General features: G+C 44.7%; 1 protein-coding gene across 1 annotated transcript in view; it reads left to right on the plus strand.

Moving 5' to 3' along the window:
• LOC120034204 (immunoglobulin gamma-1 heavy chain-like) overlaps nucleotides 1-26,597 on the plus strand; it is a 596,842-nt gene that overhangs the window by 99,656 nt on the left and 470,589 nt on the right. The window lies entirely within an intron of this gene.

A 26,597-nucleotide genomic window follows, 5' to 3' on the forward strand; every position in this document is an offset into this window, starting at 1 on the left:
AGAAGGGCTAGGTGAAATTTGCATAAGATGAGGATATATATAGTTCATGAAATATCAGTGGGGGAAAATATTTAATAACTGTGCAAGCTATAAATACTCTAATGTGTTGTCCATGTAAAAAGCCAGACTTAAACTGGAGGATAATGTTAGGCAGGACTGTGATACAATGAGCCTTACACTCTGTTAATATTTTTTGTTTCACAACCCATCAGTGTTAATTGTCTCCACTCATTAAAGTTTTAATCGTTCATATGATAAATGTGGCCAATACCGAACAAGAAGATCTAAGCTCTGTACTATCAAAAAGATACAAAATATTATGATATAAATAATATATATTATTGTTGCATATATCTTTTTTATATCATATTTCTTTGTACAGTGCTTTGATCTTCATGAATGAGTTCATTGATAGTTTAGACATCAATTAGAATACCATCAATTCATAGCAGGAGAATAATTGCCAAACAATGGGCTTGTATTTGTTTACCAATTTGATGAGGAGAAGCATCTCTGTTCTATTTAATTGAATACGTCCATATCATAAGTTACAATGACTCCCTGGAGGATGGGTGTTTGTACATCTCTGGGCATGGTTTGTATTACCGTGTCTCACAGACACAGTAATAATCTGCTGTTTCTTCAGTCTGGAAGTTGTTCCCTTGTAGAAACACTGTACTGATGGAACTGGCATAACTAGAACTGATCTTGCTCTTTAGTGAGTCTACAGTAGAAGTACTACTACTGCATGTATAATCAACATGCTCCAAACCTTTACCTTCAGCTTGTTGTATCCAGTGCAGGTGAGTGTTAGAAGTAGAAGTTATGCTTGGGTAGATTTGAACTACTACGCCCAACACTAATTTTGATAGACACACCTGATAAAAACACATTCTTAAACTCTCTCCCCTATAAACAATTATAATCAAGACATACTAAAGTATGAGAAACCTGATAGAGCAATTTGTTATTTTAGTTAAGGACTCATTGTTGAATGCAATTATTGAAAAATGTGTTATATATATTACCAACACATACCATTAATATGGTCTGTCAATAACATTGTGTGTGATGAGTAGCAGTGAATGACTGACAATATTAAATAATATAATTAATACAACTGTTGACAAACTAATAATTAAAATTAAATTATTTGATCCATCTCACCATTTAATCAAATTCAAATTGTGTTCATGTGGTTGATGCAAAACAGCTTTTTATCCTCAGCTGAAACAAGGTAGTGAGAATTAGATCATGAAAGTGTATAGGAACAGTCCCTGCAGTCCCTAGGCTACTTAACTGCTTTAACCTATCTGAATCATCAGAGATGCTAAACTGGGACCCTGAAACACCCAGGTGACAGACTGGAGTTCACCAAGCGTGGTGCCACACAGCTGTGAGTGTCACAGAGGGGAAGAGAGAGGGGTTGGGTATGTGAGAGAAACAGACCCCACTGAGAACAGGAGAGCAGGGCCGGTGTGGAACGGAATGGATTATCAAACATAAACCCTTAGACTATGGAATGGATGCATTAATACTTACTTCTCATACAGTTTGACCAAATTATGGGAAAAATGCTGTATCTGTGTGACCTGACATCTTTATTGAATAAAATTGTGGAAAGCTTTTCAGTACAGGGGCAAATGCTTAATCCAGGTGGGATAATTTGGAGGGTGGCCATTGGGAGGAAGCTACGGAAGCGGGGATTGACTATGGTGGGGTGGGGACAACGTCCAGTGCCAGAGCCGCCACCGTGGACAGATGCCCACCCAAACCCTCCCCTAAAGGTTCAGGTTTTGCGGCTGGAGTCCGCATCTTGAGGGGGGGGGGGGGTACTGTCACGTTCCTGACCTTATTTCCTTTGTTTAGTATGTGTTTAAGTGGTCAGGACGTGAGCTGGGTGGGCATTCTATGTTATGTGTTTCTATGTTGGGTTAATTGTATTTGCCTGATATGGTTCTCAATCAGGGGCAGGTGTTTTACGTTTCCTCTGATTGAGAACCATATTAAGGTAGGCTGTTCTCACTGTTTGTTTGTGGGTGATTGTCTTCCGTGGCAGTGTTTGTACCATACGGGACTGTTTCGTTTGTGTAGTCTGTTCCTGTTCGTGCGTTCTTCGGTGTTTGTTAAGTTCTCATGTTCAGGTCGGTCTACGTCGTTTTGTTATTTTGTAATTTATCAAGTGTGCTTCGTGTTCATCTTGTCTAAATAAATTCATTATGTCTTCATCCAACGCTGCATATTGGTCCGATCCTTCTCGCCTCTCCTCATCCGATGAGGAGGACGACTTAGACGATCGTTACACTTACAGGAGAGGGTCAGAGACTATCCAGGCTCTATAGCCATTGGGCCTTGCTGGGTGAGCTCCAGTGCATACCTGTGAAAAAAACTAAACAATTGATGATGTTTCAAAATAATAATAATAATAATAATACATGGGACTCATATAGCTCTTCCAAGGACCCAAAGTCACTTTACAATTTTAGAAATGAAACAAAAAACAGGAGTCAAAACAAAACAACATCAAACTAAACAAGAACATAAACAAAGAGAGGGGTGGGCTCAAGGAAGGGAATGAGTGGGATGTACAGTATCAGTGTATGGGTAGGGTAGGGTTGGGGTTTCAATACGAACCCGGTTTAGGGAAGGGTTTGTGTTAGGTGGTGCTCAGTATGGTAGAGAGAAGAGTGTCTATGTAGTGTGTGTGTGTGTGTGTGTGTGTGTGTGTGTGTGTGTGTGTGTGTGTGTGTGTGTGTGTGTGTGTGTGTGTGTGTGTGTGGGGGGGGGACAAAGATGGTGATGGATTCAGAGTCAGGGATGGCTGGAGGAAGGGAGTTCCAGATCCTACGACAAACTCTGTTGAAGGCCCTGCCGCTAAAGCTCTGGAGCTTGGACCTGGGGATGACAAGGTGGCCAGCTGTGGAGGAAAACCATAACTCAGCGTTACTTATTAGCTGGGCTTTTGAAATAATCATCCTTATTTATTTATTTTTGTATTTGTATCCTCCCATATGGATAGAAAATCACAGGATGCAGCAGCAGTAGCAGCAGAGATGCAAGGAATTTATTGATCTACGGATCTCCTTTGGCGTCTGCCAAGGCAGCAGTTACTCTTCCTGGGATCCAGAAACATTAAGGCACATCAGACAATAAACAAACAGAAACATTAAATAAAGCAGTACATCATATAACATCAGTACACCACTACATATCTACAACACAATATGTGTTATACCACTGTACAACATTATTCAAATGTGCGTGTGTAGAGTGTGTGTGCTAGCGTGTGTGTGAGTATGCTTGTGTATGTGCCTGTGTGTGTGTGTGTCTCTTCACAGTCTGCGCTGTTTTATCTGTTTTTAAATCTGATTTTACTGCTTGCATGAGTTACTTAATGTGGGAAAGAGTTCCATGTAGTCATGGCTCTATGTAGTACTGTGCATTTCCCTGAGTCTGTTCTGGACTAGGGGACATGGTGGTATGTTCTGGGGTATGCATGGGTGTCTGAGCTGTGTGCTAGTCGTTTGAACAGACAGCTCACTGCTTTCAACATGTCAATACGTCTCACAAAGACAAGTAGTGATGCACTCAATCTCTCCTACACTTTGAGCCAAACTGAAGTTAAACTGGTGGAAGTTGCACTTGTCTACTCCGACTAAGTGAAGATGCTCTTGTCTACTCCGACAGAGTGAAGATGCTCTTGTCTACTCCGACTAAGTGAAGATGCTCTTGTCTACTCCGACAGAGTGAAGATGCTCTTGTCTACTCCGACTAAGTGAAGATGCTCTTGTCTACTCTGACTGAGTGAAGATGCTCTTGTCTACTCCGACTAAGTGAAGATGCTCTTGTCTACTCCGACTAAGTGAAGATGCTCTTGTCTACTCCAACTAAGTGAAGATGCTATTGTCTACTCCGACTGAGTGAAGATGCTCTTGTCTACTCCGACTAAGTGAAGATGCTCTTGTCTACTCCGACTGAGTGAAGATGCTCTTGTCTACTCCGACTAAGTGAAGATGCTCTTGTCTACTCCGACTAAGTGAAGATGCTCTTGTCTACTCCGACTAAGTGAAGATGCTCTTGTCTACTCCAACTAAGTGAAGATGCTATTGTCTACTCCAACTAAGTGAAGATGCTATTGTCTACTCCGACTAAGTGAAGATGCTCTTGTCTACTCAGACTAAGTGAAGATGCTCTTGTCTACTCCGACTAAGTGAAGATGCTCTTGTCTACTCCGACTAAGTGAAGATGCTATTGTCTACTCCAACTAAGTGAAGATGCTATTGTCTACTCCGACTAAGTGAAGATGCTCTTGTCTACTCCGACTAAGTGAAGATGCTCTTGTCTACTCCGACTAAGTGAAGATGCTCTTGTCTACTCCGACTAAGTGAAGATGCTCTTGTCTACTCCAACTAAGTGAAGATGCTATTGTCTACTCCAACTAAGTGAAGATGCTATTGTCTACTCCGACTAAGTGAAGATGCTCTTGTCTACTCCGACTAAGTGAAGATGCTCTTGTCTACTCCGACTAAGTGAAGATGCTCTTGTCTACTCCGACTAAGTGAAGATGCTATTGTCTACTCCAACTAAGTGAAGATGCTATTGTCTACTCCGACTAAGTGAAGATGCTCTTGTCTACTCCGACTAAGTGAAGATGCTCTTGTCTTGTCCGAGTGATTGAAGATGCTCTTGTCTACTCCAAATGAGTGAAGGACAGATAGACACTCCTCTTTACATACAGAGAAAATCTTATTTTCAGTTGAGGGGGGTTGGAATAAGAGGAACATTTCTATATATAAAAAAACTGATATGTGATTGTTATAAATTGCATCAACCTGTAATACTGACTGAAATTATATACATTTTTGTTTACAGTATGTTATTATTTTTAACAACATTGTTATTGTTGTCAATGTTTCCTGGAATGTCACAGCACATAGGACTATGGTGTATTTCTAACTGTTGGTGTCTCAAGGATCTATACTCATGTCATGCCAGAGCCCGCCTGGGATTCAATGGAACAGTGCGAGGAGGGATACATGAGAATGGAGGAACGGCGACGATATAAAGGTACGTGGCTAGCACGGAAGCCCGAGAGGCAGCCCCAAGATTTCTTTGGGGGGGACACACGAGGAGATTGGCTGAGTCAGGTAGGAGACCTGAGCCAACTCCTCGTGCTTACCGTGGGGAGCATGTAACTGGTCAGGCACCGTGTTATGCAGAGATGCGCACGGTTCTATTCTAGCCTGGTGCGCTCTATTCCAGATCCTCGCATTGGCCGGGCTAGAATGAGCATCCAGCCAGGAAGGAGGGTACCGGCTCAGCGATCCTGGTCTCCAGCGTACCTCCTTGGACCAGGATATCCTGCGCCGGTTTTGCGTACTGTGTCTCCGGTGAGTCTGCACAGCCCAGTACGTCCTGTGCCACCGCTATTTTCGAAAAAAAAACATCCAGCCAGGACGGGTTGTGTCAGCTATACACTCTAGACCTCCAGTGCGTCTACACGGTCCCGTGTATCCTGTTCCTCCTCCCGCACTCGCCCTGAGGTGCGTGTCCCCAGCCCGGTACCACCAGTTCCGGCACCACGCACCAGGCCTACAGTGCGCCTCCAGGGTCCAGTATGCCCTGTTCCTCCACCCCGCACTCGCCCTGAGGTGCGTGTCCCCAGCCCGGTACCACCAGTTCCGGCACCACGCACCAGGCCTACAGTGCGCCTCCAGGGTCCAGTATGCCCTGTTACTCCTCTCCGCACTTGCCCTGAGGTGCGTGTCCCCAGCCCGGTACCACCAGTTCCGGCACCACGCACCAGGCCTACAGTGCGCCTCCAGGGTCCAGTATGCCCTGTTACTCCTCTCCGCACTTGCCCTGAGGTGCGTGTCCCCAGCCCGGTACCACCAGTTCCGGCACCACGCACCAGGCCTACAGTGCGCCTCCAGGGTCCAGTATGCCCTGTTCCTCCACCCCGCACTCGCCCTGAGGTGCGTGTCCCCAGCCCGGTACCACCAGTTCCGGCACCACGCACCAGGCCTACAGTGCGCCTCCAGGGTCCAGTATGCCCTGTTACTCCTCTCCGCACTTGCCCTGAGGTGCGTGTCCCCAGCCCGGTACCACCAGTTCCGGCACCACGCACCAGGCCTACAGTGCGCCTCCAGGGTCCAGTATGCCCTGTTCAACCCCCCCCGCACTCGCCCTGAGGTGCGTGTCCCCAGCCCGGTACCACCAGTTCCGGCGCACCGCACCAGGCCTACAGTGCGCCTCCAGGTTCCAGTATGCCCTGTTCCTGCTCCTCGCACTCGCCCTGAGGTGCGTGTCCTCAGCCCGGTACCACCAGTTCAGGCACCACGCACCAGGCCTATAGTACGCCTTGAGAGTCCAGTGTGCCCTGTTGTTGTTCCCCGCACTAGCCTGAAGGTGCGTGTCTTTAGCCCGGTACCTCCAGTTCCGGCACCACGCACCAGGCCTACAGTGCGTCTCAGCCGGCCAGAGTCTGCCGTCTGCCCAGCGGCGCCTGAACTGCCCGTCTGCCCAACGGCGCATGAACTGCCCGTCTGTACTGAGCCTTCAAAGCCGCCCGTCTGTACTGAGCCTGCAAAGCCGCCCGTCTGCCATGAGCCTTCAGAGCCGTCCGCCAGGCAGGAGCCGCTAGAGCCTTCCGCCAGACAGGAGCCGCTAGAGCCTTCCGCCAGACAGGAGCAGCCAAAGCCTTCCGCCAGACAGGATCAGCCAGAGCCTTCCGCCAGACAGGATCAGCCAGAGCCTTCCGCCAGACAGGATCAGCCAGAGCCTTCCGCCAGACAGGATCAGCCAGAGCCTTCCGCCAGACAGGATCAGCCAGAGCCTTCCGCCAGACAGGATCAGCCAGAGCCATCAGCGAGCCATGACCAGCCAGAGCCGTCAGCCAGCCATGACCAGCCAGAGCCGTCATCCAGCCATGACCAGCCAGAGCCGTCATCCAGCCATGACCAGCCAGAGCCGTCATCCAGCCATGACCAGCCAGAGCCGTCATCCAGCCAGGATCCGCCAGAGCCGTCATCCAGCCATGACCAGCCAGAGCCGTCATCCAGCCATGACCAGCCAGAGCCGTCATCCAGCCATGACCAGCCAGAGCCGTCATCCAGCCAGGATCCGCCAGAGCCGTCATCCAGCCAGGATCCGCCAGAGCCGTCATCCAGCCAGGATGCGCCAGAGCCGTCATCCAGCCAGGATCCGCCAGAGCCGTCATCCAGCCAGGATCCGCCAGAGCCGTCATCCAGCCAGGATCCGCCAGAGCCAGCCAGCCAGGATCCGCCAGAGCCAGCCAGCCAGGATCCGCCAGAGCCAGCCAGCCAGGATCCGCCATCCAGTCCGGTGCTGCCGTCCCTCAGTCCGGAGCTGCCGTCCCTCAGTCCGGAGCTGCCGTCCCTCAGTCCGGAGCTGCCGTCCCTCAGTCCGGAGCTGCCCCTTATCCCGGTGCTGCTCCTTATCCCGGCGATGCCCCTTAATTTAGGTGGGTTTATTTGGAGGGTGGTCATTGAGAGGGGGATACGGAAGCAGGGAGTGATTATGGTGGGATGGGGACCACGCCCAGAGCCTGAGCCGCCACCGTGGACAGATGCCCACCCAGACCCTCCCCTAGACTTTTGGTGGTGCGTCCGGAGTTCGCACCTTGAGGGGGGGGGGTTCTGTCACATTCCTGACCTGTTTTCTGTTATTTTTGTATGTGTTTAGTTGGTCAGGACGTGAGTTGGGGTGGGCATTCTATGTTTTGTGTTTCTATGTTTAGGTCATTGGGAATTAGCCTTATATGGTTCTCAATCAGAGACAGGTGTTTGACGTTTCCTCTGATTGAGAACCATATATAGGTAGGCTGTTCACACTGTTTGTTTGTGGGTGGTTGTCTTCCGTGTCTGTGTATGTTGCACCACACGGGACTGTTTCGTTGTCGTTCGTGTATGTAGTCTGTTCCTGTTCGCGAGTTCTTCGTGTATTTATGTAAGTTCCATGTTCAGGTCTGTCTACGTCGTTTTGTTATTTTGGTAATCATTTCAAGTGTTTATCGTGTTTCGTCTGGATATAATAAATTCGTTATGTCAAACTATCACGCTGCGCTTTGGTCCAATCCCTACTCCTCCTCTTCTTCTGAAGAGGAGGAGGACGACCGTTACACTGCGTTTGTTCACGAAGGAGAGCTTCGCGCCATTTGGCTAGTGTGCTTGCTAATTCAAGAGGGAAAAATGCCATTCTAAAACCAAACAACGATTGGTCCCGACAAAGGACCCCTTGTACAACATTCTGATGGAAGATCATCAAAAGTAGGACCCATTTATGATGTTATTTCATATATCTGTCGAACATGTTTACTATTAGTTTGCACCCAGATTTTGTGCGCTCTCTCGCTATAACGTAAGCTGGATGTCGTACTGAAGTTATTTTTAGAATTCTAACACGGCGATTGCATTAAGAACTAGTGTATCTATCATTTCCTATACAACATGTATTTTTTAGTTAAGTTTATGAATAGTTATTTGGTCAGAATAGGTGAGTGTCATAAATATACCCGGACATTCTGGGAAAAAGATGCTACGTTAGCACAATGTATAACCACGGATATCAGCTCTAAATATGCACATTTTCGTACAAACCATATATGTATTGTGTAATATGATGTTATAGGACTGTCATCTGATGAAGGTTTATGAAGGTTAGTGAAAATTAATATCTTTTGCTGGTTTATTCGCTATCGCTAACGTGCCTATTGCTATCGCTAACGTGCCTTGATGAATGAATGCGGTAGTGTGGTAGGCTATTGTAGTAAGCTAATATAATGCTATATTGTGTTTTCGCTGTAAAACACTTAAAAAATCGGAAATATTGGCTGGATTCACAAGATGTTTGTCTTTAATTTGCTGTACACCATCGATTTTTCAGAAATGTTTTATGATGAGTATTTAGGTATTTGACGTTGGTGTCTGTAATTACTTTGGCTGCTTCGGTGCTATTTCTGACGGTAGCTGTGATGGTAGCTGCAATGTAAAACTGATTTATACCTCAAATATGCACATTTTTCGAACAAAACATACATTTATTGTATAACATGTTATAAGACTGTCATCTGATGAAGTTGTTTCTTGGTTAGTTTGGTTGGTTCTTGGTTAGTTAGGTTGGCTTTGTGCATGCTACCTGTGCTGTGAAAAATGTCTGTCGTTTTTTGTATTTGGTGGTGAGCTAACATAAATATATGTGGTGTTTTCGCTGTAAAACATTTTAGAAATCGGACATGTTGACTGGATTCACAAGATGTGTATCTTTCATTTGCTGTATTGGACTTGTTAATGTGTGAAAGTTGAATATTTCTCAAAAATATTTTTTGAATTTCGCGCCCTGCACTTGAGCTGGCTGTTGTCATAAGTGTACCGACATCGGGCTTGCAGCCATAAGAAGTTAACCTCTGCTTCCGCACAAACCCGGGTCCGGGAGCACCCCCATCAGTAAAAAAAGCTGACTAGCATAGGCTAGCATAGCGTCACAAGTAAATAGTAGCATCTAAATATCATTAAATCACAAGTCCAAGACACCAGATGAAAGATACACATCTTGTGAATCCAGCCATCATTTCTGATTTTTAAAATGTTTTACAGGGAAGACACAATATGTAAATCTATTAGCTAACCACGTTAGCAAAAGACACCACTTTTTTTACTCCACCCTTTTCTTACTGCATCAGTAGCTATCACAAATTCGACCAAATAAAGATATAAATAGCCACTAACCAAGAAACACTTTCATCAGATGACAGTCTGATAACATATGCTATACAATAAATATGTTTTGTTAGAAAAATTTGCATATTTCAGGTATAAATCATAGTTTACCATTGCAGCCCCCATCACAACTCTCACCAAAGCAACTAGAATAACTACAGAGACCATCGTGTATTAGCTTATTACTCATCATAAAACATTTCTTAAAAATACACAGCGTACAGCAAATGAAAGACACAGATCTTGTGAATCCAGCCAATATTTCAGATTTTCTAAGTGTTTTACAGCGAAAACACAATATAGCGTTATATTAGCTTACCACAATAGCAAACATCACAACAGCATTGATTCAAGCCAAAAATAGCAATAACGTATAAACCACCAAAATATATAAATTTTTTCACTAACCTTCTCAGAATTCTTCAGATGACAGTCCTATAACATCATATTACACAATGCATATAGAGTTTGTTCGAAAATGTGCATATTTAGCGCCACAAATCGTGGTTATACAATGAGAAAAGTAGCAAAGCTGCCCAGAAAATGTCAGGAGAAATCTTTGGAGAGGCACCTATTCTAATCAGTAACTATTCCAAAACTTGACTAAAAAATACAGGTTGGACAGCAATTGAAAGACAAATTAGTTCTTAATGCAATCGCTGTGTTACATTTTTAAAATTAACGTTACTTCAAAATACAGCGTGCGTTAAAGCGAGGCTGCACTGCAATTAATGGCGGCTTATGCATTTGACATTTTTCAACAGAACAACGAATTATCAGCATAAATAGTTCTTACTTTTTGATGAACTCTCATCAGAATCTTGGGAAAGGTGTCCTTTGTCCAAAAGAATCGTTGCTAGGTTGTATAGCGTCCTCTTCAACGTTGCAATTAGCAGTAAACATTAGCATGTGAGAGAGAGATACCCAACCCCCTAGAACGCCAGAAAATGAAATACCCGAAAATCGCAATATACTGACATAAACTGATATAATTCGGTTTAAAATAACAAGATTATGATGTCTTTAAAGCCTATATCGAATAAAAACACAGCCGGAAATTTCTAAGATCTATAACCGATGGTTCTAGTACAATATGCCAAGGTCCTCAGTGCGTCAGAGCGAAGAGGGAAAAGAACAGACACGTCCTTGCCAAGTGATTTATAACATTTCAGATCTACGTAGAGACTCCATTTCAAGTCTCCCTATTCGCTAACATCCAGGGGAAGGCGTATGCAGTGCATCTCAACCAATAGAAGACAGGCAGATTTATACACAGGTCTCAGAGCAGCTTGGAAAATTTGGCATTCTCACATACACATAGGAAAATTGCTCTAAGTCCAGTTCTGTTTCACTCACAGATATAATTCAAACGGTTTTAGAAACTAGAGAGTGTTTTCTATCCAATAGTAATAATAATATGCATATTGTACGAGCAAGAATTGAGTACGAGGCAGTTTAATTTGGGAACGTCATTATTACAAAGTGCTAACAGCTCCCCCTATTGACAAGAAGTTTTAAGCCATGTTTCAGTCAGGCCAACCACATCAAGATTATGATCAGTGATTAGTTCATTGACTATAACTGCCTTTGAAGTGAGGGATCTAACATTAAGTAGCCCTATGTTGAGATGTGAGGTATCACGATCTCTTTCAATAATGGCAGGAATGGAGGAGGTCTTTATCCTAGTGAGATTGCTAAGGCGAACACCGCCATGTTCAGTTTTGCCCAACCTAGGTCGAGGCATAGACACAGTCTCAATGGGTATAGCTGAGCTGACTACACTGACTATGCTAGTGGCAGACTCCACTAAGCTGGCAGGTTGGCTAACAGCCTGCTGCCTGGCCTGCTGTAACGGCTGTCATATTCTTCCTCCTCGGACGAGGAGAGGCGAGAAGGATCGGACCAATATGCGGAGTGGTTAGTGCTCATGATGATTTATTATAACGAAAACTGAACACTGAAATACAAAACAAATAAACGAAGTGCAGAAAACCGATACAGTACCCTGTGGTGAAAACACTAACATGGAATCAAACACCCACAAAACACACCTGAAACCCAGGCTGCCTAAGTATGATTCTCAATCAGGGACAACGATTGACAGCTGCCTCTGATTGAGAATCATACCAGGCCGAACACAAAATCCCAACATAGAAAATCACACATAGACAAACCCACCCAACTCACGCCCTGACCAACTAAATAAATACAAGACAAAGGAAAACAGGTCAGGAACGTGACAGAACCCCCCCCCCCCTTAAGGTGCGAAATCCGGGCGCACCACCATAAATTCTAGGGGAGGGTCTGGGTGGGCGTCTGTCCACGGTGGCGGCTCTGGCGCTGGTCGTGGTCCCCACCCCACCATAGTCAATCCCCGCTTCCGTGGCCTCCTCCCAATGGCCACCCTCTATATAAACCCCATTGGATTAAAGGGCAGCACCGGACTAAGGGACAGCTCCGGACTGAGGGACAGCTCCGGACTGAGGGACGGCTCCGGACTGAGGGGCAGCTCCGGACTGAGGGGCAGCACCGGACTGAGGGGCAGCACCGGACTGGCAGATGGCTCTGGCAGCTCCTGGCTGGCTGGCGGATCCTGGCTGGCTGGCTCTGGCATTGCAAAGCACTACTTAGCTTCGGCTGTTGAAGGTGCTGACGAACCATGTCCAGATAAAGCGTCCGGAGTGAAAAAGTTGAATGAGGGAAAAAAGTTGTGAGGGAAAAACTAATAATATAAACGGTAATTAAAAAGTAAAAAGTAAAAACCGTAACGTTGTCAGCTAGCAAAGTAAGGTTGGCAACAAAACGCACAGCAACACGTCTGCAAGTTCAAGAGGAAGTGCTTTGCAATGCTTTCCTCCTGGCTACCCCAACCCCGGCCAACAGCTCTGCACCCCCAGCAGCTACTTGCCCGAGCCTCCCCAGCTTCTCCTTCACCCAAATCCAGATAGCAGATGTTCTGAAAGAGCTGCAAAACCTGGACCCGTACGCATCAGCTGGGCTAGACAATCTGGACCCTCTCTTTCTAAAATGATCCGCCGCCATTGTTGCAACCCCTATTACCAGTCTGTTGAACCTCTCTTTCGTATCGTCCGAGATCCCTAAAGATTGGAAAGCTTCCGCGGTCATCCCCCTCTTCTAAGAGGGTGACACTCTAGACCCAAACTGTTATAGACCTATATCCATCCTGCCCTCCCTTTCTAAAGTCTTCGAAAGCCAAGTCAACAAACAGATCACTGACCATTTCGAATCTCACCGTACCTTCTCCGCTGTGCAATCCGGTTTCCGAGCTGGTCATGGGTGCACCTCAGCCGCGCTCAAGGTACTAAACGATATCATAACCACCATCAATAAAAGACAGAACTGTGCAGCCGTCTTCATCGACCTGGCCAAGGCTTTCGACTCTGTCAATCACCGCATTCTTATCGGCAGACTCAATAGCCTTGGTTTCTCAAATGACTGCCTCGCCTGGGTCACCAACTACGTCGCAGACAGAGTTCAGTGTGTCAAATCGGAGGGCCTATTTTCCGGACCTCTGGCAGTCTCTATGGGGGTACCACAGGGTTCAATTCTCGGGCCGACTCTTTTTTCTCTGTATATATCAACGATGTCGCTCTTGCTGCGGGTGATTCCCTGATCCACCTCTACGCAGACGACACCATTCTGTATACATCTGTCCTTTATTTGGACACTGTGTTAACTAACCTCCAAACGAGCTTCAATGCCATACAACACTCCTTCCGTGGCCTCCAAATGCTCTTAAACGCTAGTAAAACAAAAGTCATGCTTTTCAACCATTCGCTGCCTGCACCCGCCCGCCCGACTAGCATCATTACTCTGGACGGTTCTGACCTAGAATACGTGGACAACTACAAATACCTAGGTGTCTGGCTAGACGGTAAACTCTCCTTCCAGACTCATATCAAACATCTCCAATCCAAAATCAAATCTAGAATCGGCTTCCTATTTCGCAACAAAGCCTCCTTCACTGACGCCGCCAAACTTACCCTAGTAAAACTGACTATCCTACCGATCCTCGACTTCGGCGATGTCATCTACAAAATAACTTCAAATACTCTACTCAGCAAATTGGATGTAGTCTATCACAGTGCCATGCGTTTTTTTACCAAAGCCCCTTATACCACACACCACTGCGACCTGTATTCTCTAGTCGGCTGGCCCTCGCTACATATTTGTCGCCAGACCCACTGGCTCCAGGTCATCTATAAGTCTATGCTAGGTAAAAAAACACTAGTATTTCTGGTTGGGGAAATACAATATGATTAAGTTTGTTTTCTACTCATGGCTGTTGGGATTTTTGTACACGTTTTGGGCTTGTTTGTATCACTGTGGTAACGAGATCAGTAATAGACAGCTGTGTCATCAGTCTGCAGACTCTGTCATATTAAGGCCACTGTGTCTCTCAAAGTGTCTCTGGTCAAGCTGAACTTGTGTTTCTGTGAATCTTTGTAAGCTGTGCCTGTATCGTGATAGATGTTCCCAACCCACTCTGGTATAATGACTTCAGGTTGGACCCATGATACTCCATAGAGGTTGGTGCTACCAGTCAGAGAATACCGGAAGACTCTTCCGGGTTGGAGCGAGTAGTCGCATTTCGCTTCGCTCCACAGGTAGTATTACATTTAATTTCATTTAATTTCATTACAGTACAACGGTTTGATTGTTTGATCTTAGCAATTTTTTTTCTTAGCTAGCTACATAGCCGTCTTTGTATCAAAGATAATTGTGTAGTTTAGAGTAATTATCGAGGTTAGCTAGCCAGCTATTTTTCATCCCTCTAACGTAGTCAACACTGCTAGCTAGCCAGCTAGCCAACTTCTACCGAAACATTACAACGGAACGATTTGATTAGTGTAGTGTTAGCTAGCTACATAGTTGTCTTTGCTGTCTTTGTATCTAAGATAATTGTGTAGTTTAGAGTAATTATCGAGGTTACGAGGTTACCTAGCCAGTTATCGAGGTTACCTAGCCAGCTACACTTTCAAACAAAGTCAGCTAGCCAGCTATTTTTTCGTCCTTCTAACGTAGTCAACACTGCTAGCTGGCCAGCTAGCCAACTTCTACCGAAACATTACAACGGAACGATTTGATTACTGTAGTGTTAGCTAGCTACATAGTTGTCTTTGCTGTCTTTGTATCTAAGATAATTGTGTAGTTTAGAGTAATTATCGAGGTTATCGAGGTTACCTAGCCAGTTATCGAGGTTACCTAGCCAGCTACACTTTCAAACAAAGTCAACAACGCAGCCACTGCTAGCTAGCCTACTTCACCAGCCAGCAGCACTGTATCATTTTAATCATTTTAGTCAATAAGATTTTTGCAACGTAAGCTTAACTTTCTGAACATTCGAGACGTGTAGTCCACTTGTCATTCCAATCTCCTTTGCATTAGCGTAGCCTCTTCTGTAGCCTGTCAACTATGTGTCTGTCTATCCCTGTTCTCTCCTCACTGCACAGACCATACAAACGCTTCACACCGCGTGGCCGCTGCCACTCTAACCTGGTGGTCCCAGCGCGCACGACCCACGTGGAGTTCCAGGTCTCCGGTAGCCTCTGGAACTGCCGATCTGCGGCCAACAAGGCAGAGTTCATCTCAGCCTATGCTTCCCTCCAGTCCCTCGACTTCTTGGCACTGACGGAAACATGGATTACCACAGATAACACTGCTACTCCTACTGCTCTCTCCTCGTCTGCCCACGTGTTCTCGCACACCCCGAGAGCTTCTGGTCAGCGGGGTGGTGGCACTGGGATCCTCATCTCTCCCAAGTGGACATTCTCTCTTTCTCCCCTGACCCATCTGTCTATCGCCTCCTTTGAATTCCATGCTGTCACAGTTACCAACCCTTTCAAGCTTAACATCCTTATCATTTATCGCCCTCCAGGTTCCCTTGGAGAGTTCATCAATGAGCTTGACGCCTTGATAAGTTCCTTTCCTGAGGATGGCTCACCTCTCACAGTTCTGGGTGACTTTAACCTGTCTAGCCCCGGGGTTCCGCTAGCGGAACGTTTCACAAAAAAAAAAAAAAATTGGCGAAATGACATATTTATAAATATTTAGCTTCAATTAAATCAGAAGTGTTATACACCAAATCAAAGCTATACCTCTTGTTAACCTCTTTGGGCTCAAGGGGCAGTATTGAGTAGCCAGATAAAAGGTGCCAATTTCAAAAAGGCCTCGTACTCAATTCTTGCTCGTACAATATGCATATTATTAGAGAAACTAATAATTTTTAGAGAGTTTAGAACTCTCTAGTTTCTAAAACCGTTTGAATTATATCTGTGGGTGAAACAGAACTGGACTTAGAGCAATTTTCCTATGTGTATGTCAGAATGCAGAATTTTGCTGGCTGTTCTAAGACCTGTGTATTAATTTGCCTGTCCTCTATTGGTTGAGATGCACTGCATACGCCTTCCACTGGGTGTCAGCGAATAGGGAGAGTTGAAATGGAGTTTCTACGTAGGTCCCAAAGGTTATAAATTGCTTGGAACCGAAGTGTCCCATCTTTCCACTCTTCGCTCTGACGCAGGAAGGGTCTTGGCATGTCATTTTAGAAGCTCCCGTATTATCTCCTAGATATATCCGGCTCTGTTTTTATTCGATATAGGTGTTGAAGACATCGTAATGTTGTTATTTTAAACCGAATTATATCAGTTTATGTCAGTATATTGCGATTTTCGGGTATTTATTTTCGTGACGTTTTAGGAAGTTGGGTATCTCTGGCCCACATGGCTATTGTTTATTGCTAATTGCAACGTTGAAGACGACGTTCTCCAACCTAGCAACGATTCTTTTGGACAAAGGACACATTTCCCAAGATTCTGATGGGAGTTCATCTAAAAGTAAGAACTATTTATGCTGATAATTCATTGTTCTGTTGAAAAATGTCAAATGCATAAGACGCCATTTCCTGCAGTGTAGCCTTGCGTTATCGCAGCCTGTATTGCGCAGTAAGGTTAATTTTAAAAATGTAATTCAGCGATTGCATTAAGAACTAATTTGTCTTTCAATTGCTGTCCAACCTGTATTTTTTTAGTCAAGTTTATGAATAGTATTCGATAATCTTTACAAGATGGCGCCGGACAGATTGCTTGACGTTATGGACACTATTCTCATTGTCTAAGCACGATTTGTGCCGCTAAATATGCACATTTTCGAACAAACTCTATATGCATTGTGTAATATGATGTTACAGGACTGTCATCTGAAGAATTCTGAGAAGGTTAGTGAAACAATTAATATATTTTGGTGGTTTATACGTTATAGCTATTTTTGCCTTGAATCAATGCTGTTGTTATGTTTGCTATTGTGCTAAGCTAATATAACGCTATATTGTGTTTTCGCTGTAAAACACTTGATAAATCGGAAATATTGTCTGGAATCACAAGATGCCTGTCTTTCAATTGCTGTACACTATGTATTTTTCAGAAATGTTTTATGATGAGTAATTAGGTATTTGACGTTGGTGTCTGTAATTATTATGGCTGCTTTCGGTGCAATTTCTGACTGTAGCTGCAATGTAAACTATGATTTATACCTGAAATATGCACATTTTTCTAACAAAACATATGCTATAAAATAAATATGTTATCAGACTGTCATCTGATGAAGTTGTTTCTTGGTTAGTGGCTATTTATATCTTTATTTGGTCGAATTTGTGATAGCTACTGATGTAGTAAAAAACTGATGGAGTAAAAATAGTGGTGTCTTTTGCTAACGTGGTTAGCTAATAGATTTACATATTGTGTCTTCCCTGTAAAACATTTTAAAAATCGGACATGTTGGCTTGATTCACAAGATGTGTACCTTTCATCTGGTGTCTTGGACTTGTTAATGTGTGAAAGTTAAATATTTAAAAAAATATATCTTTTGAATTTCGCGCCCTGCACTTTGAGCTGGCTGTTGTCATAAGTGTACCGACGTCGGGCTTGCACGCCAAACAGGTTAATCTAGCCAATATGTCCGATTTCGAAAAGCTTCACTGCAAAAGCGATTATCGATCAGTAAACAACAGTAAACAACACATTAGGTGCAGTTACAGCAAAGTACATTAGTCACGAGTCAGAAATAGCAATAAAATTCATCAATTACCTGAGGTAATTTTCTTCTTTTGGCAATCCTAAAGGTCACGACGAAACAATGAAGTGGCGTTTTGTTCGATATAATCCATTTTTAGAGCCTAACACGAAACATTTTGTAAACGGCTTGTGTGGAAAATTCAGCGTCCTTCAACTTTGGACGTAACATTCATTGTAATTACTCACTCTAAACGGACGTTTATCCAGTCAAGTTCGGTTTCGTTACAATCCTCTGTTTGTTAGTAAAACAACCAAACATCATGGTTCTTTTCCCGGGACATATTGACCGACAGGAACTGATTTGAACACACCAAACAACGACCTCATTACGCGCCAATCGAATGACCTGTTCTTCGTTGATTGACTGTATTTCGGACCAATGACCACTGATCTTCTTGAAATCTAGCTGGATAGATAGCCAATGAACTGAGGTACATGGGAACATGCAATGGTTCGACCCGGGAAGAATAGGCTTTGTCCTAAACTCGTGCGTACACACAGCCATTCGCCATTGAAAGTTCTACAAGAAATAGCCTCGCCGTTTTACGCGCCGCAAAAGTTTTTTTGGGAGCATTTTCAAGGCATAATAATGGCAAATAAATCAGCCAAATCTAAGACAAAGACCAAGTACACAGACTTGCACGATATAATTGAAGAAATAGACAGATCTAGTGATAGTGAACATCGAGATGAATCCAGTGAGATTGAATCCGTTGATTCAGAATTTGAGGAGATGTTCCTATAAGGTGAAGACTCAGTTTTGGATCGGTGAGTAACATTGTTTGAAATTAGTAATATCAAATATTATTCATTTGAGTTGTTTGAGATATTTGTATTTTATTTGCCTTATATAAAAATATGACTAGGGCATGAAATATAAAGTACACAAGTATATTGAAATGTAGAAAGTACATATTGCTCTACATTGTGGGTGTATGTCTGTGTGTCTGGACAAAACCTCACCATGGTCACAGATTGTGTATATATAATATGTGTCTGTATAATTATTACCTAATTGTTTACATGTATTTTATATCTAAAATGGAATGGACAAAACCTCACCATGGTCACAAATGGTGTATATATAATATGTGTCTGTATAATTATTACCTAATTGTTTACATGTATTTTATATCTAAAATGGAATGGACAAAACCTCACCATGGTCACAAATTGTGTATATATAATATGTGTCTGTATAATTATTACCTAATTGTTTACATGTATTTTATATCTAAAATGGAATGGACAAAACCTCACCATGGTCACAAATTGTGTATATATAATATGTGTCTGTATAATTATTACCTAATTGTTTACATGTATTTTATATCTAAAATGGAATGGACAAAACCTCACCATGGTCACAAATTGTGTATATAATATGTGTCTTTGTGTCTGTGTCTTTATTTCACAGTCCCAGCGATTCTGATTGGGAGCCTAGGTGCAAATCCCCCACTGAAGCTGGTCCATCCAGCGGGACCCCTGCTGTTTCCGGCACCACACCTACCCCCGCCCGGCCATCAAGGGGTGGTAAGACGGCGGCAAAGAAGCGGAGGAAGGGTTCGTCCAGAGCGTCCAGCGTGGAACCTGCCAGAGCGGAGGAGGACCGTTGGCACTCTGTTCTTGAGGAGGATGTGGCCCCACCGTCTCCAGTTTTCTGACCAAAACGCCCAGTCGGCCCTCAATTGGACCTAACTTCAAAATACAGCCCCATGCAACTTTTCCAGTTGTTCTTCACCTCGGCAGTTGTTGATACCCTGGTGATGAACACAAATACGTATGGCGCTAAGAAGCAGGAAGGCAAGACAGGGGCATGGAAGGACATTTCCATTTCAGATCTGTTTTGCTACCTGTCTATGGTCATCTACATGGGGGTGGTGAAGTTGAAAACCCTGAAAGACTACTGGAAAACTTCACCCCTCTATCAACTGCCTTTCCCCTCAACGGTCATGTCTTGCAAGAGGTTTCTGACAATTTCATGGGCGCTTCACATTAGTGACCCAGAAGTTGATAAGGACAACGAGACGAAACGAGGCACGGCAGGGTTTGATAAGCTCTGCAAGATTAAACCTCTCTACCACGATATCATTGAGGCATGCAAGACATATTTTCAGCCCGCCCAGAACCTTTCCATAGATGAGAGAATGGTAGCCTCAAAGGCCAGAATTGGCCTAAAACAGTACATGCGCAACAAACCGACAAAATGGGGTTACAAGCTGTTTGTTTTGGCCGATTCTGCGTGTGCATACACGTGCAATTTTTTTGTCTATGAGGGGAAGAACACTTGTGCGAGCGGTAAGGGACTCAGTTATGACTCTGTGATGCAGTTATTAGATTTCCAGCTGCTGGGGAGGGGCTACAAACTATTTGTAGACAACTTCTACACAAGCCCTACCCTGTTCACAGACCTGAGGAAGCTGGAGATGTGGGCCTGTGGCACCATTCGGACCAACAGAGTGGGCTTTCCAAAAACCAGGGTGAACGACATGCCTAAGCGGGCTGAGCGGGGTACCATGAGATGGATCCGTGAAGATGGTTTGCTCTTTGTGAAGTGGATGGACACGAGAGAAGTAGTCATGTGCTCCACTATTCACAAGTCCTTCGGTGGGGATCACGTTGTTCGACGTTTGAAAGGTCCTACAGGCGCTTGGACCGCCAGAAATGTCCCCATTCCAGCTGCTGTGAAGGATTACAATAAGAGCATGGGAGGTGTAGACCTATCGGATGCGCTGATAGGCTACTATAATGTTCTTCATAAAACCATGAAATGGTACAAAACTTTGTTTTATCATTTTATTGACATTGCTGTGGTGAATTCCTTCATCCTCCAGAAGGAAATGGCCAAGAACTGTGGACAGCCCCCCATCTCACAGCTAGCCTTTAGGGAGCAGCTCATCCAGGAGCTTGCTAACTACAGCAAGAACACTGTAGCACCTTCTGTCCCCTCTACCTCTGTCCCTTCTGCTCCAACCAGCGGTACGCACATGCTGAAGTTCATCATTGCAGGCAGGGATGTGCCTCAGGGAAAAAGGGGCTCAGTAGGGCGGCTTCGTTGTGCCCTGTGCCATAAGAAGTCCCCTGTCACCTGCACCACCTGTGCTGTGACCCTCTGTTTCACACCAGAGAGAGACTGCTATGGGATATGGCATCAGGAGCGCAACATTGTGTAGAGGACTGAGAGTCTTCACATGATTGAACATTGAAGTGTAAATAGTTACCCTTGTTATTTTTTATTTTTTTTAAATATTCATTTTTTTTTCTTGAATTTTTCAAATATATATTTTTGGGGGTATGTTAGAATAATTGTTTTGTATTTTGTATATAGTTATTTGTATCATTGTACCAATTCGGCCACTTGGGTACATTTGGGAAACTTGTTAGGGACACCTGGTTGACTTCATGCTCAATGGCATGTACCTCACTCATTCCTGAAGGTATCCATCTGAAACTTTGGTCAAATACTGTTGCCTACTTATGTTCTGATTTGAAATGATCCCCAGTATCATAACTGAATGTTTGGCCTTTCTTGTTGATTTTTAAAGATGCAACAACAGTAAAAGAACAAAAAACGTCTGTTGATTTCCTTGTATTTTCTTCTACCAGATCTATTGTGTTATATTCTCCTACATTCAATTCACATTTCCACAAACTTCAGAATGTTTCCTTTCAAATGATACCAAGAATATGCATATCCTTCCTTCTAGGCCTGAGCTACAAGCAGTTAGATTAGGGTATGTTTTCAGGCGGAAATTGAGAAAAGGGGGGGCTATCACAAACAGGTTAACCTCCCCACGTCTACCTTTGACTCATTCCTCTCTGCCTCCTTCTTTCCACTCCTCTCCTCTTTTGACCTCACCCTCTCACCTTCCCCCCCTACTCACAAGGCAGGCAATACGCTTGACCTCATCTTTACTAGATGCTGTTCTTCCACTAATCTCATTGCAACTCCCCTCCAAGTCTCCGACCACTACCTTGTATCCTTTTCCCTCTCGCTCTCATCCAACACTTCCCACACTGCCCCTACTCGGATGGTATCGCGCAGTCCCAACCTTCGCTCTCTCTCCCCCGCTACTCTCTCCTCTTCCATCCATCTCTTCCTTCTGCTCAAACCTTCTCCAACCTATCTCCTGATTCTGCCTCCTCAACCCTCCTCTCCTCCCTTTCTGCATCCTTTGACTCTCTATGTCCCCTATCCTCCAGGCCGGCTCGGTCCTCCCCTCCTGTTCCGTGGCTCAACGACTCATTGCGAGCTCACAGAACAGGGCTCCGGGCAGCCGAGCGGAAATGGAGGAAAACTCGCCTCCCTGCGGACCTGGCATCCTTTCACTCCCTCCTCTCTACATTTTCCTCTTCTGTCTCTGCTGCTAAAGCCACTTTCTACCACTCTAAATTCCAAGCATCTGCCTCTAACCCTAGGAAGCTCTTTGCCACCTTCTCCTCCCTCCTGAATCCTCCTCCCCCTCCCCCCCCCTCCTCCCTCTCTGCGGATGACTTCGTCAACCATTTTGAAAAGAAGGTCGACGACATCCGATCCTCGTTTGCTAAGTCAAACGACACCGCTGGTTCCGCTCACACTGCCCTACCCTGTGCTTTGACCTCTTTCTCCCCTCTCTCTCCAGATGAAATCTCGCGTCTTGTGACGGCCGGCCGCCCAACAACCTGCCCGCTTGACCCTATCCCCTCCTCTCTTCTCCAGACCATTTCCGGAGACCTTCTCCCTTACCTCACCTCGCTCATCAACTCATCCTTGACCGCTGGCTACGTCCCTTCCGTCTTCAAGAGAGCGAGAGTTGCACCCCTTCTGAAAAAACCTACACTCGATCCCTCTGATGTCAACAACTACAGACCAGTATCCCTTCTTTCTTTTCTCTCCAAAACTCTTGAACGTGCCGTCCTTGGCCAGCTCTCCTGCTATCTCTCTCAGAATGACCTTCTTGATCCAAATCAGTCAGGTTTCAAGACTAGTCATTCAACTGAGACTGCTCTTCTCTGTGTCACGGAGGCGCTCCGCACTGCTAAAGCTAACTCTCTCTCCTCTGCTCTCATCCTTCTAGACCTATCGGCTGCCTTTGATACTGTGAACCATCAGATCCTCCTCTCCACCCTCTCCGAGTTGGGCATCTCCGGCGCGGCCCACGCTTGGATTGCGTCCTACCTGATAGGTCGCTCCTACCAGGTGGCGTGGCGAGAATCTGTCTCCGCACCACGTGCTCTCACCACTGGTGTCCCCCAGGGCTCTGTTCTAGGCCCTCTCCTATTCTCGCTATACACCAAGTCACTTGGCTCTGTCATATCCTCACATGGTCTCCCCTATCATTGCTATGCAGACGACACACAATTAATCTTCTCCTTTCCCCCTTCTGATAACCAGGTGGCGAATCGCATCTCTGCATGTCTGGCAGACATATCAGTGTGGATGACGGATCACCACCTCAAGCTGAACCTCGGCAAGACGGAGCTGCTCTTCCTCCCGGGGAAGGACTGCCCGTTCCATGATCTCGCCATCACGGTTGACAACTCCATTGTGTCCTCCTCCCAGAGCGCTAAGAACCTTGGCGTGATCCTGGACAACACCCTGTCGTTCTCAACTAACATCAAGGCGGTGACCCGTTCCTGTCGGTTCATGCTCTACAACATTCGCAGAGCACGACCCTGCCTCGGTGCAGGTCCTAATCCAGGCACTTGTCATCTCCCATCTGGATTACTGCAACTCGCTATTGGCTGGGCTCCCTGCCTGTGCCATTAAACCCCTACAACTCATCCAGAACGCCGCAGCCCGTCTGGTGTTCAACCTTCCCAAGTTCTCTCACGTCACCCCGCTCCTCCGCTCTCTCCACTGGCTTCCAGTTGAAGCTTGCATCCGCTACAAGACCATGGTGCTTGCCTACGGAGCTGTGAGGGGAACGGCACCTCCGTACCTTCAGGCTCTGATCAGGCCCTACACCCAAACAAGGGCACTGCGTTCATCCACCTCTGGCCTGCTCGCCTCCCTACCTCTGAGGAAGTACAGTTCCCGCTCAGCCCAGTCAAAACTGTTCGCTTCTCTGGCACCCCAATGGTGGAACAAACTCCCTCACGACGCCAGGTCAGCGGAGTCAATCACCACCTTCCGGAGACACCTGAAACCCCACCTCTTTAAGGAATACCTAGGATAGGATAAAGTAATCCTTCTAACCCCCCCCCCCCCCCCCCCCCTCTTAAAAGATTTAGATGCACTATTGTAAAGTGGTTGTCCCACTGGATATCATAAGGTGAATGCACCAATTTGTAAGTCGCTCTGGATAAGAGCGTCTGCTAAATGACTTAAATGTAATGTAAATGTAAATACCCAGAGACCTTACAGGTGATTACCAAAGACTCTCCAGAATGTATAACCATTGAACTTGGCTGGGTGAGCTCAAGACCACAGTGTACACATGTTAAGAAAAATCATCATATCATATTGAACAATCTCAAATGTACTGCTATTTTAAAGCGATATAAGCATTACTTGCATAATACATTCCTTTAAAGATGTTATAAGTCTGTTAAACAGCCAAATCCTGAGAGACAGGAGACTGCAGCCAACAGCAGCAGCAGAGAATCAGGGACCATGGTTTGTGTTGAAGCTGAAATTGTAGGAGTTTCCCTTGTTTACTCTTCCGGACTCAGAGAGAGAGAGATATGATTCACACAGAGAGACTGTTTTATATAAGGCAGAGGGAGTGAGATGAAATAGTTAGAAAGATATGTGTAATTTGCATGAGAAGGCAGGTACAGTATGTCAGGGATAGGAATTTCAGAAAACCCTATTTGAACCATACTGACTTTTGGTGATTCACTTATAGGATGGGACTCTATAGTATGTTTAGAAAAACAGCAATAGGACTATTATTAGAAATCCTAATATTTTACACTTATCAACAAAACATGGTGTATTCATCAGTTAAATGAACTATGGGAGTGTTTAATTTATGACAATGGAGTGTGCCATATAGAGTCAAATAGTCAAATAGAAATCAACAGTGCAACTTTTAAACTGAAATAATCTACGCCCAACTTCATGTGTATTTGTTGAATAGTGAATTTCACTGGCTGTGCTTTTGAACATTTAGCTCTTAAAGCTGTCATCCTATCACCCTCTGTTGTTCTTACAGTAGGCTGGATGTTAGAATGATGCTTTTGTACAGGTCTTCCACTGAGCTGTTGCACTGTGCCTCCAGTTTTTGCACAATAATACACAGCTGTGTCCTCAGCCTGCAGACTGGTGATGTCTAAGTACAGTACATTACTACTGTCTCTGGAGATGGTGAATCTGCTTTTAAAAGAGGCTCCAGAGTTGATGGATCCACCACCCCAGATGATCCCAATCCACTCCAGTGTTTTCCCTGGCTGATGTCGTATCCAAGCTGTACCATAGTCTGTCAGGGCATAGCCAGAGACTTGGCAAGATAATTTCACTGGCTCTCCAGGAGGTTTGAGTTGAGCAGGGGATGAGGTCAAACTAATGCTGTGTAGATCTGAAGGAGATGGGAGTGTAGAGAACGACAGTAAACGACAGTATGTCACAATAGCAAAACAACTGACTAATACGATGGCAAAACAACTGACTAACACAATGGCAAAACAACTGACTAACACAATGGTAAAACAACTGACTAAGACAATGGTAAAACAACTGACTAACACAATGGTAAAACAACTAACTAACACAATGGTAAAAATGACTAACACAGTGGTAAAACAACTGACTAACACAATGGTAAAACAACTGACAATGTTTGGTGTCCTGTATTCAAAGAGACTAAAATCCCCCCCACTTACATGGCAGGACTGCCAGGAGGAGTAGGGATGTAAGAAACATGTTTCTCTGTTGGATCTCTGGCAGTGTCTATCTTTGTACTGACAGACAGGGTGGTTGCAGTGAGGAAGGTTGTGTCAGAACAGGTCATTTATATAGCATTGGAGGGGGGTAGATTTTGCATACTGTCTGTCCTACAAAAACAATTGTTTGATACATCACTGGATGCATTCTATATGCATAATGTACTCATAATATATGCACGTACAATACATTACAATAAATACATACACACATGCATACATTTTGTATCTGTAAATAATGACTTCCAGTCGTGGCAGTGATGAACTGTGTTGCCAAGGCACCATATTTTGGCCAGGGAAGATGAACGGCTGTGTCCTATAGTTTGTCATAATGTTGTATAATTTCAGTAATTGTGGTATGTTACCCCATGTATTGTTACAGAACCTAGTTTTAAGGCTAGTCAATATTTTGTATCACAATTTAGCATAAGTTGTCCACCGTTATTTCAGGTGCATTTGGTATATTGACTATATTAACAAAGGAGATGGGCTAGACATTCTTACTGAGTAGTTTATGGATAAATAATTAATTTTTCAAAGAAATTCGTGGAAAAGAGGAGCATTACATCTGCTTTCAGCTTCCATATTCTATACAGTGTCTCCCAAGAGGATGGGTTTTATACAGCTCTTGTGCTGGTTTATATCACTGTGAGGGTAGGCAGAATAATACACAGCTGAGTCTTCAGTCTGGAAGTTTGCCCTTTTAAAAACACGGTATTACTGCTAGAGTCTACTGAGAGGCTGAACTTGTTCTTCAGAGAATCCTTGTATTGTGTGTCTCCAGAATATACATTTCCAAACCCCTCCAGTGTTTTCCTTGCAGGCTGTCGAATCCAAGCTGTCCAAGTTTTAGTAACATAATGTGATACCTTACAGTAGATGGTCAGTGGTTGACCTGGCT

Source organism: Salvelinus namaycush, chromosome 41 (genome assembly GCF_016432855.1).
Source record: "Salvelinus namaycush isolate Seneca chromosome 41, SaNama_1.0, whole genome shotgun sequence".
Classification (NCBI taxonomy): Eukaryota; Metazoa; Chordata; class Actinopteri; order Salmoniformes; family Salmonidae; genus Salvelinus; species Salvelinus namaycush.